Source organism: Mustela lutreola, chromosome 3 (genome assembly GCF_030435805.1).
Source record: "Mustela lutreola isolate mMusLut2 chromosome 3, mMusLut2.pri, whole genome shotgun sequence".
Classification (NCBI taxonomy): domain Eukaryota; kingdom Metazoa; phylum Chordata; class Mammalia; order Carnivora; family Mustelidae; genus Mustela; species Mustela lutreola.
In genome coordinates this window covers 61,594,795-61,608,225 of record NC_081292.1, presented here as the reverse complement: position 1 = coordinate 61,608,225, position 13,431 = coordinate 61,594,795, and positions in this window count along the sequence as shown.

Here is a 13,431-nt window from a genome sequence, read left to right as displayed (position 1 = left end):
ATAACTTGATACAGTTTGCTGAGCCAATTCATAGACTTAATGGAACTCTAAGTGGAGATAAATGTGAATTAAAAACTGATTTTCAGTTCTCTTGCTTTCTATATGTGTTAATATGTTTTCTTTCAAGAGTGCATAAGTATCTACCAAAAAATAATCCTTTACTAACAATGAAAGGAAGAAAAATTAGTTTGCATTTTATGGGCAGATAAAGCTCCCCCCTCCTTTTTTTTTTTTTTTTGGTAAATATCCAATTGTTTCATCAAATATTTTGAATGAGGCCATTTAAAATCATTTATAATACGTACAATGAGAGAAACTAAATATTTTTTCCCATGATGTGTAAAAAAGATGGAGAAAAGAACTTCCATTCTCAGAAAGGGACTGATGTTTCCTTTACAGAACAAAATAAAATTTTCTAGACATCAAATGTTCTTTACTTTCCGACGATGATTATTAAGATTTCTATTTACCAAACCTGATTCCAACTGCATTTATCAAGTTCCTAGTTTGGTCTTGCCTTCAGTTGAGCAGGTAAATTCATGTTTTTATTTATGTAACTATCTTTCCTATTCAATTGTTGCATTCAATTCAATATTCAAACTCTTCAATATTTGCATTGCGTGCTCAGCAAAAGACCTAACATTGTTCACATTTATATTTGTGATACTTCCATGGTCAATGTTCAGATCAATTTGACTTAGTACAGTAGTTTCTGAACCCCTCCAATGTTTCACATACTGGACTGGGTGCTGTGAAGGGTATTCCATGAATTGCAATAGTTTCATCAATGGAACTTGCAAATATCATAAGCAATCTCCTTAAAGTGAATGCTGTGCTTTACAACCTTAACTTTATATGACCAGAGTTCTCAGAAAATCAATGTCCTAGTTCACAGGAATGCTTGACCTTCCAGAATACAAGAGGCTTTCACTAGCAAGGACAGCTCGCCTGAGTCACTAGATGCACTGAGAAAAGTACTGCTGCTGTTAACTGGTGCCATAACTACCATAACCTTCCAGCCTCTGGAGATGTTTGAATGCAGTAAAGGAAGAGAAGAAAATGAAAGGGATAAAAAGAATAATTCTTTGAATATCAATCAGTAGCATTAGGAATGTTCCAAAAGAGCTGAAAACTCATCTCTGTGGTGGTTGAATTCATTGACCATTTACCTCAACATTCATGAACATTTGGCACCTAATGATTGCCATGTAGCACCATGGCAAAGTTAAACATAGGCTCAGTGGTCAGACCATGAATTAAGGTCCAACTCCGCCACTTAGTACTTGACTGACCTTAAATTGAATACTTAAATTTTCCATGTTTTAGTTTCCTTATTATTAAAATATGATAATGATATGTCTACACTTTCTCAGAGGCTATCATGAAGGTCAATGAGATGAAACATATAAGGGGATTAACACATGGCTTAGAACAAAATGAATGTTCAATGTCTTATAACTTCTATTTTTATTTGGAAATGTGTAAGTCTTCCTCACAGTTACTTGGCAAAGCATATAGTATTTTTCAAGGCCCTGAGTGTTTGTTTTGTTGTTATTATTAACTATTAAGGCACTATTGCTCTTTCTCCCCTTTCCCATTATATCTCTCACTTCCAGAAGTCAAAAAAGATATGTAATGAGTAGATGAATCCAGATCATTCAGAGTTTTCTGTCACGGTGTAAGAAAAAATGTTTGTAAAGACTCTTGAACACTACTTTGCAGAGGTTTGCACAAAGATTTTTTTATCTGAGTAACGGGAGGAAAGTTGAGTTTTAGGAAACCAGCTGCAAATGACATGGCAAGTACACTAACTGAAGACAGAGAAGCCAGTGACAGAGACTGTTAGAATAATCCAGTGTTAACTGGAGGATACACAGTTTGAAGAAATGAGCCTCCAAAAGTCTGGAGTCCACTTGGGAATTTCTCTCCCTCTCCCTCTGCCCCTCATAAATCCAAAAAATGAAAAAAAGACAAGAAAAAGCAAGACAAATGGCGTTGGTAAAATGTCACATAGAAATATACCACGAAGAGGCACCTAAGTGGCTCAGTCAGTCAAACATCTGACTTGATTTCAGCTCAGATCATGATCTCAGGGTTGTGAGATCAAGCTTTGCCTCCAGCTCCTCTCTGGGCATGGAACCTGTTTAATATTCTCTCTTTTCCTCCTCCTCTGCCCTCCCCCTTCCATCTCTCTCTCTCTCTCTCTCTTTTTTAAGATTTTATTTATTTATTTGACAGACAGAGATCACAAGTAGGCAGAGAGATAGGCAGAGAGAGAGGAAGGGAAGCAGGCTCCTTGCTCAGCAAAGAGACCAATGTGAGGCTCAATCCCAGGACCCTGGGATCATGATCTGATCCAAAGACAGAGGCTTTAACCCACTGAGTCACCCAGGTGGCACACCCCCCCCCACCACCGCCGTCTATTAAAACAAAACAAAACAGCACAAAACAAACAAACAAACAAAAACTATGCCAAAGGAAGAAAGGAAGGAAAAAAGGCCCTAAAAATGGATATACATATAAATGATCCACTTTGGCAAATGGATTTTGCCTAAGTTAAAAAGGGAAATGGGAAAAAATAGCCTTTTCCAAATGGTGATAAGACAATTTGGATCTCTAAATGTAAAAAATATAAATCTCAATCCATACCTTGCCCATAAAAAATTAATTTAAAATAGATTATGGACTTAAATATATAAACTCCAAAGCCAAAAAATTAAAACTTCTAGATGAAAATATAAGAGGAAATGATTATTGTATTGGTTGGCAAAGTTTTCTTAAATATGCCACCAAAAGTACAATCTACAGAAGAAAAAAACTGATAAATCAGATTTTGAACTCCAAATTTTGAAACTCCAAAGTTAAAACCTCTATAAAAGCTGTCCTTCAGAGAATTTAAAAAGAGCCACAGACTGGGAGAAAATATTTGCAAATCATATTTTCAGCAGACAACTTTAGTCTATATAAAGAACTCTCAAAACTCAACAACATGAAAATAACCCAACTTTTACAAAAGACCAAAAGATTTTTCTAAAAGATTTTATTTATTTCCTTGAGAGAGGGAAAGAAAGAGAACAAGGAGGAGGAGGGTGACGGACCAGCAGACTCTGTGCTGAGTACCACGTGTAACTTGGGGCTTAATCCTGAGATGATGACTTGAGCCAAAATCAAGAGTCCAACACTCAACCCACTGAGCCACCCATGCTCCCCAATAAAACAAAAGATCTTAAGGGACATTTCACAAAAGAAGATGATGGGTTCACACATAATCATGTGAAAAGATCTCAACATCATTAGTCATTAGAGAAATGCTAATTTAAACCTTCATGAGATTATAATTACAAACCTATTAGAATGGCTAAAATTAGGAAGACTGACAATACCAAGCGATAAAGAGAATGTGGCACAGCTGAAACTCATACATTGCTTGTGAGAATGCAAAGTGGTACAGCCATTTTAAAAAAGAGCTTAGCAGTTTCTTGTAAAATTAAACATAAACTTACAATATGATTCAGCAACACAAACAGAAGACAAATGAAAACTTATGTATACACATAAAACCTTGTACACAAATGTTTATAGCATTTTTACTCATAACCACATATAAGAACCTGGGAAGACCCCAAATGCCCTTCAACTAATAAACATATAAACTATGGTTCGTTCAAATGATGGAATACTACTCAGCAACAGAGAGGAAATAAATTTTGATAAATAAAGCAATGTGAATGACAAGAATGTTTAAAAAAGTTAGATTAAAAAATACATACTATATATTTCTATTTATGTAGCATTCTGAAAAAGGTAATACTTTAGGAGCAGAAAATAGCTGGGTGGTTGCTAAGGGATTGGTGTGAAGAAGGGGTTAATTACAAAAGGGCTGCAGGAAGAAATCTGGGGAGGTGAGGGAAACTTTCTCTGTCTTGACTGTGGTGATTGCTACGCAACTGTATGCCTAAACTGTCTAAACTCATAGATCCATACTCTAAAAACACAGTTAATTTTCCTGCAGTTTTATTTTTTAAAAGTGACTAGGATAAAGGTAAAACAAACAAACAAAAAATCATCGAGGTTTTGAACTGGAGTGGTTAAAAGGAAAAAGGATTAGGGTAAAAACTAGGAGAGACCTCAGAGAAGTAGAAAGAAAAGCAAAAATATTTAGGGTCATGGAAGGAAAAAGAAAAGAGCCTTTTTAGAAGCAGATGATGGCAAACATATTTAATGTTAAAGAAAGTTATACGCAACTGATGAATCATAGGACGCTTCATCAAAAACTAATGATGAACTACATGTCAGCTAACAGAACATAATAAAAAAAAAAAAAAACTCTTTCAAAGAAAAAAAAAAGTTATTGTTGACTTTTGAAAGACCTCTTTTAGCAAAAGAACTACTCCATCTAGCAATTACTTTATCTTCTCCTAGGTCAGTAATACATGAATTTGACATTTAAATCACCACTTTTGTAAGAAGTCTGGCAATGATAAGAAAGGACTAAAGTAGTTGCTAGATGGGGTCTCTGGTTCAAGAGACAGATTTTTCAAGATTGAGATAAACCTGGAAATCTAGGATACCAGGGCAACGGATTCATAGAGAAAGAGGTGACTAAAGATGGTGAAGGAGGGAGAGAACATGGCCCCTGTAGACACTGGAATATACACAGGTTAATCTTTTAAAAAGGAGAGGGACCTTCTCTCCTCCGGAGACAGAGGCCAAGACCAGACAGGAGACAATAAGATTATCACAGTGATGCTTGGAGGCAAAGGATTATAAAGGGCAGACATTACTCCAGATGGCTTGTAAACTCTATTCCTTGTCTCTAATGGTGATGAGTCTTTAGACATTATAAACGTTTTCATACAGCTTCTTCCTTCCCGTAGTAATTTCAAAATGGGTCCATGGGAGATCTTTTTTGTAGCTTCGGCTGCCCTCTGGCAAGCTTATCCCGCTCAGTGGTGTTTCCAGGAAGGTGTTAAACTAGCGCCCCCTGGTGGGATTAAGGGGAAATGGGGCCTATTGTACATTTTCAAACACAAACCTCTAGATGCACAAGGCTTGCTCTCTAAGAGGGGTATGAAGGTGCTATGCTATCCATCAACTTTTCTTCTCCCTAAGGTAACTAGGGTTTGGTCAAGTGTCATCTTGAATAAATATACAGGGATAATGTGCAAGGAGAAATGTTAATAATGGGCAAAAATAACATTTGAATGAATTTTACTTCCAGATGTGTTCAACTACATTTATAGCTTTCACGTAGACAAGACTTGGGTGTATATAACTTTTGGCATTGGGGTGGGGGGAAGGAAAGTAAAAGAAGTTCTGAAATTGTTCTAACTATTCCTAAGCTGTTATTTAATGGGTGCCCTTCATAAATCTGTTTGTAAGCCTATGGACCACTGACAGGGAAGCAATAGAAACCAATTTGCAGTTTTGTCTGGAATGGGAAATTTGGGACATAGATGTTAAACATCAGCAAATTGAAAGCAATTTTTCATGAAAAGTTCTAAGAATTGATGAAATTTGACATATGTCATACCAATTAAATAAAAACCCTACAGAGACACACATAGTGTTTTAATTGTAAAAATAACACCTACAGTAAGGAGAGGCGTAGCAAGAATCCTCATGATTCCCATTACCTCTAATTGGGATCAAACACCAAAATCCCTAGCCGCCACAGTGGTATTCATTTCACAGCTGACATTTGCTTTTTCTCCCAATTGATATTTTAAAATTATCACATAGGAAGAAAAAATGTCTGAGAGCCCTGCTTAGTTCAATGTTCGAGCCCTGATTTGTAGGACTACATTCAGAGGCCAGGTTGAGCCCTTTTCCCACACTCCTGCAGGGCCATATGGCAAGATAAAAATAGAATCAGAGAATTGTGGCTTTTCCTTCTAAGCCATCCTATCAATGGGAAAGTGCTATGGAGAAGCAGAGAAAAGTGTGAATTTCTACACTCATAACCCGTAAATAGAGAATGATTATTTTATGGTTGCCATCCTTACATGGAAACAAAACGGCTTCACCTTTGACTCCTGGTGGCTCACATAGGTCCCCTTTAAGGCCATCCAAGGTGTTCCTAGAGGCTGAGCACTTCCAGATCTGGAAATGATTCAACACAGCTAAAGTGAACATCAGGATGTACCCAAAGGTCTATACTTGGGTTGACTATAAAAGGCTGATAAGCTGAAAGCTGAAATTTATAACAGCTTCCAAGTTACCATGGTATTTATTTCTTGAATCTGTCTAGTTGGGGATTAATAAATCTATTGAAAGGAACATGAGGAATTCCTTCCTGGGCTGTTTGTAGAGTGAAGAAGAATTAAAGTAACAGCTGATAGCTGCAATAGTATTTCACGACTGCCCTAAGTCTAAATAATAACAAACACCTGAATTAAAACTAAAACATGTAGTATATTACCCTGGAAATATTGACCTGTCCACTATCCAAATACAGAAAAATATAAACATAGTAACTTCCTTGCAGTATTGTTCTCAGGGTCCATCAGAATTTCCTAGGGGAAAACCGCTATATAATAAGGACTGTTTTAGAGAAAACCAACCAGAAGAATGAAATGACCCGTGAGAGTAACAGTAAGATCCAAAGTAGAAATGAATTGATACAGACGTAAATTTATAAGCTGGCCTTAAGGGGGACCTATGTGAGCAAATGAATGTCCTAAGTTTTGGAATATACGGAAGGAGAAGCAGAAGGTCAAAGATAGATGACTGGTAGATGTTAGTGATTAATCGTCCACTCCCTCACATGACTACCCTCACTCTTTTCTTTATCACCACCTGATGTGCTATGAACTTTAGTGTTTATCCTCTTCACCCCACCACATTACATAAACTTTGTTAAAGTCCCAGTGCCTAGACCATTGCTTGTGATGCAGTATGTACTCCAAGGAAAACATACACATAGCTGGTGAATGAGGCAGAGATAAATACAAAGAGATAAGAACCAGCAGAAAAATTGCAGGGAGAAAAACAAAAAGTAGGTAGTTCATTGCTGTCAGGTAAAGCTGAAAAGAACAGAAGCAAAACATCTGGGAAGGGGACTATATATTAGGATAATGCACTGGAGAGAGGTTTAGCCAAGGAAGCCATGTCCTGAGTAGAGGGACAAGCCCCAGACTGAAAAAAGTTCTCATAGTCTTCCATAGCTCCTGTGAGTCTTCTTTGAGTTAAGGTAAAGCATTTGTTAATTTGCAGTGAAAAAGCAGGAGGCTGGGCACCTGGGTTGTTCAGTTGGTTAAGGGTCCAACTCTTGATCTGTGTCTCTTGATCTGTGTCAGGAATGTGGAGCGTATTTAAAAAAAAAGAAAAAAAAAGCAAGAGGCATAACAGAAAATATCTGAATGAAGCCATTTGCATGAATTTGTATCTCAGATTGTCATTTACCCTCTTCATCTTTTTAAGATGACCACATAAGTGCTGATGTAATACATGATAAAATGTCTCACCAATTATTTGGAAAAGCTTCCAAAATTGAGGTTGCTTAGAGATCGGGATTGAGACATATTTGGAGTACACGATGGGACAGTCTTTCCACAGCACAATGAATTTCCTATTTTGATTAGGTTAATATTAACATAGTTTTGTTTGCCTATGAGTATTCATGGTGAGGGCACAAAAAGTGACCCCAGAGACTAATATGGTACAGAGAAAGCAACTGAAGATATAAATGTGCTCCAATCCTCTACAGACACCAGCCACCTAAGTGTTTCTGAGTCACAATTTCTGTTCAAAGGCAGCCAGCCAGAGGAAATATGTGTACTAAAACTCTATGGAGGTCTGGACTGGGTGTGAGATCATTTTTAATCAACGACTTATAAAATCTAATAAAATATATTATTGTTAAATATACAGATGACCCAAATTAGTCACCACGGTTCTATAAAGAACCTGATTAAATATAGCAAAGCAACCTTGTTAAATTGTCAAGTAGAAAATGAAAGCATATGTGAGCAAGACAGGATTGAAAGTCATAATCTGACAAGAACTGAATTAAGAAAGAGAAGTGAGGAAGGGGTAGGAAGGATCCATTCTGCGTAGACTGGGCAGAAAAATATCTGAGGTTCATAGCAAAATAAATACTAACCGGTAATGTAAAAAGTGTCTTATGTGCTCTTGTGAAAGTGGTTATTAGCATTAATGCGTGAATACGGCTATAGGAGTGGGGGGGAGGGCATATATGTGCTGTTTTCTTGATTTTTTTTTAAAAGATTTTATTTATTTATTTAGCAGAATGAGAGAGAGAGAGAGATCACAAGCAGGCGCGGGGCGGGGGGAGCAGGCTCCCCACCAAGCAGAGAGCCAGATGTGGGGCTCAATCCCAGGACCTAAGATCATGACGCGAGCCAAAGGCAGAGGCTTTAACCCACTGAGCCACCCAGGTGCCCCTGTTTTCTTGATTTTTAAAATTCAGACTAAGATTGAAGCCAATCAGCCATGGCAAGCTGCCTTTGCTACTCATGCCCACCACATTAGGCTGCTGAGATCTCCCAAAATGAGGCCCTCGTATCACAGATTTTCCCACAGTTCCCACTTTTTCTGGGCAATGGCGGTCATGGGTCTTCAGCATTCTCTCCTAATGTTCAACCTCATGGTTGTGTGCATGAAGATTTAGTGAGAAGGAACTGCTCCATGAGGAGAACTGGAGAACAAGCTCTCCAGTCCAGTTGCTTTGCCAATAACACCTGGAAATTAGTGGCCAAACTTTGCAGCTGGAACAATTATTTTGTTACTTACCAAAGCACACTTAACCATCTCACCACACCAACAACATGCCCCACAACCCCCACCTTGTCCCTGTTGCCTCCCTCCTGTCATCACTAGTGAGACAAAGTTGCTGAGTGGGAATGTAGGGACTGAGCTGGGACATAGGTGCCTGGGACACACCCATAAGTCATTGGAGACCTGATTGAAACTTCAGTGTGCTGAACCAACCTGGAAAATGCTCAAAAACAATGGGTTTTTAAAAACTGATTATGGGTTTAGAAACTTGATCTGGAGAGGAAAAAAGAAATGAACTGTATGTATTTAATGAACAAAAGAGAATCCTGACTAAGGACCTGATTAAGGGAGTCTGTGATGGAGGTCAGCTGCCATTTTATGTGCACTCGAGAATGCTCAAAAGCCTTGCTCTGCAGCATGATGGCTTTAAGTTAAACATCAAGACCTTCCTAAACGAAAAATTTACTAGGATAATGAACTTTGCTATGGTGATACATACAGCCTTTTGGAATGTTTGAAATCATTTACACTAAAGGCATGCAAATTTTGAACTATCACCAACAGAGGACTTCCTGGAATGCATTTGTACACTTAAGGGAAAATATAATCTTCAGTGAAAGTTCAAGTGTACAGGGTCTTCCCATCAGCTGGCTTTGAATATCGTCTTATTTTCTCCATTCTCCAGATTTTTTTCTCTTGAGCTCAGGAGCCATATTTTAAATAGAGTCATAATTAAATTTGAAGAAAACTTTTAGGCTCATAGGAAACGGGCATGGAAATGACTGAATAGGGACAGAGGTATGTCCTTCTCACACTGGTCTTTTTCTAGAAGGGCAAAGAGGCATGGAAGTGTTGGAGTGAGGCAACCAGATTTGGACCCCAAGTTAGTGACTTAAGTTGCTCTGTGCTGCTGAGTTAATTACCCTTTCTGAGCCTAGTATTTTTCTTAATGTAAAATAGGGATATGTAAAATAGGGATAAAGATATCTACTATGTGATACTAATAGGATTAATATTGATTTAAATAAGACCTCTGACATATAATTATTACTCAAATTGTAATCATAACTACATCAGTTCACTCACATTCCCCACCCAGAGTTATACATATTGTGATGTTTATCTCTATAAGCATGGTAGCCAGACACCCAGCTAAATTTGGTCTGAAACTTAAATTTCAGATAGGTAGTCTTCTTTCTAGCATAAGTATATACAATGCAATTTGGGAGACATATTTATGTTAAATATTCTTCGTCGCTTATCTGAAATTCAAATTCAGCTGAGTACTTGGCATTTTTATTTGCTAAGTCTTGCAAGCCTATCCACTCAGCATTTATTCCCTGTTTACCTCTTTCTAACTGCACGTAGATTTTCATTCTACTAATGAACTGTCCCCAACCGTAGTTAACTCCACCTGACCTCAGATGTGCATGGGGTAAGCCAATCAACACATAACACATTGCATCCCCCTGGCCAAGTATTGGTTATTTATTTGGTGGACTTGTGACCTGAGTCAAAGTGAATCTAGGGACTCTTGTTTGGAATATAGAATTAGAAATACTTGTTCTCTGCTGGACTTGGATGAGAAGCGAAGACTTCCCCCAAATTCTTGGTAATCGTTTGTCCACCCTGAGGGAAGCTGACCTACAGAAAGGTGGGGAAACGCCCATCCCTGGACGAGGATCAGCTTTGCTTGAGACACACCACCAAAATCTTTCTTCTACTTCTTCCCCTCTTCCTCCTTATTCTCCTCCTCCTCCTCTTCCTCCTTTTCCTCCTTCTCTTCCTCCTTCTCCATTTCAAGAAAGGAAGAAAAAAGATTCATCATAGGGAACTTCCAGTATCCACTACAGGGTAAAAAATGGAACTAAGAGATAACGTGTCCTTCTATGAGTTAGAATGCTTTAGGTGCAAGTAATTAAAAAAACCTACCCCAGATAGGTATAAACAATCAAGGGACTTTAAAGTTACCATAATATAAAATCCCAAGGGTAGGTTGGCTTCAGGTTTGTCTTCAAACCCTCTCTGGAGAAGCTCTCTATTAAATAGTAAAATATTACAACAAGGAAAAAGAGGATTTGTTTTTGCTTTTTTTTTTTTTTAGCTTAGCTTTTTCTTCTATTGTTATTATTCCATAATTCTATGATGATTTGGCAAACTCAGAATGCAGCTGTACTCATCAGTTTTCCAAATTAATATTTATATAACTTGATGCATTATCCAGGGCCAAATTTTTAGTAGAACTTTGCAAACATTTCATTGAATTTCAGTCTTATCTGTTTGAGAAAAGCAAGCATCACATTTCCTATTCATATCCCAGAATTACTTTTGCCAATTCAGGATTTCATGAGTTCTCATAAGTTTGCGTTTGTAAGCTTCACTTCCTGATTACTCGATTTCCGTCCTTGTGATTTTTAATTCTGTGCGTGTTCAGAATTAAGAAGATAATCAAAAAATCTGGTCTGTAGTGGCCTTTGCTACCAAATTTAGATCCCAGATTTTTTACAGATATTTCCCTTACAGAGTATTTTAACAAAATATATAAGGATAATTGCTATGAAAAGGAAGTACATGTGATAAAGAATCTTCCTTTCAATTCAGCAAATGTGTTTTGAACATCTTTGTATTTAGCCCTGGGATAGTCTTACATACATTAACTACTAATAAGCATATGATGGAAGATCCTTGATCCAGGAATTTGAACACAGGACACATACAAATAGTGGAACTGTTCTGAGATCATGTTTTCAAATGGCTATTCACTTTTAAAATTACACATTGACATATTTGAAAATAATGTAAGTAGGTATCTTGCAAGGAGCTGAAATGATAGCTCAGTGTTGCCCTGTGGCCTAATAGATGTCAAGGTGGCAGCCCGAGTAAGATTACACCCGATAGGCTTATGGGTACCATATTACTGCCTCAGCTCTCAGCTGGCACATGGTTTGGAAGGCAACAACCTTAAAGTGCAATTTTCCAATCATACAAATATGCACTGTATAAATCATTCCTTAATTAACATAATGAAAGAAATATCACAAGAATGCATCTAGCACAACAGAGCAAGGCTTTCCATAATCGGTGGGCTCTGGTGGAGTTAAGGTATCCCAGCTCCAGAAATACTGTTGATTTGGACTAAGTCAGATTTCAGACTGCCCCAGTAAATCATTCCCTACTGGAAATACCATTTTATTAATCACTGAAGCAAGAATGGCTATTACTTACTAAGTTGTTACTATGTCAGGAGCTGAGAGTTTTACATGTACAATCCTGTGGGTAAGCATCTTTCTGAGTCCAGAAGGATAAGGGGCCAGTTGGCCCATCGCTGTAATTGCAGAGCCAGTACAAGGACACCAATCATCCCTGGGTTCAGCTGGCAGCCTAAGCAGTAGGCTATACTCTTTCATATTAGGGATATGTGAGACAGGTGCCAGTGTTCCCATTCTATAAAAGAGAAGAACTAGTCATTTCCCAAACTCACTATCTGATAAATGGAGAGCCTGAATTTATTATTTTTATTTATTTACTTATTTATTTGACAGAGAGAGATCACAAGCAGGCAGAGAGGCAGGCAGAGAGGGAGGAGGAAGCAGGCTCCCCGCCGAGCAGAGAGCCCGATGCCGATGCCGGGCTTGATCCCAGGACCCTGAGATCATGACCCGAGCCAAAGGCAGCGGCCTAACCCACTGAGCCACCCAGGAGCCCCGGAGAGCCTGAATTTAAAACTAGACTTCCAAACTCAGTTCATCTACCTATCTGCTATAATCCCATTCAAATGTTTTATTAGTTTTTACTTATTTAAAACTAAAACCTAGGAACGTCGATGACATCTCCCTAGACAAGAAGAAATGTTCAATGACAGAGCTAAGACCAGCTAAGGAACTTTTGCAACATGATTGATTTCGGGCCGTAAACTTTTAAGAAAATAGTAAGCCTCAAAAACAGCTCCTTTTTCGTCCGCATGAATGAAGGTAGCTTGATCCAAGCAATAATGTTTTCAAACCATATGTTTCTTTAACCCATAAAACAAACAAATAAAACCATACAAACAACATTAACTTGAAGAGAGATGTTTTCCTCACCATGCATTCAAATAGCACATACAAAGCTCTGTTATTGGCATTGCCGAGAAATTGTTTTGTTTATATAATTTAAATGACACTGAGTCTTTCCTTCAGGGTCTGGCTACAACACAAAACACAACAAACTACAAATTAAGACCTCTCTTTTCAAATTATTCTTTTGTTCTGCAGAGCTGGGGCTAATCCTCTAAGTCAGAGAAATTGGTATTCCAGCACAGGGCTGCAGCTTTAAGCAGAACAGTCTTTAACATGGAAAGATTCTTCCTCAGATTGCTGAACGCTTGCAATTCCATTCCTAGTCGGCTTAATTATTGCAATCTACCATCAAGAAATATCTCTTTTCCCTGGGAGGTCGTGAGAAGCACATGGCATATTTTAAAGGTCAGCTTACCCATTTCACCTTCTGTTCTGTTCTTTTCATAAAAAAAGGATCTTAACCTGGCAGTGGAGCTTGTCATCTCGTCTGTATGGGGTGAATGGGGCAGTTCCAGAGCACGCTGTCTCTATATAGGACTAAGTGTTTGTGTGCATACATCTGTGTGCATGTTTGTGTGGGTGCATTTTGACATTATTCCGCCTGTCATCTTGGAAAAGGTCACCTGCCTTTTAG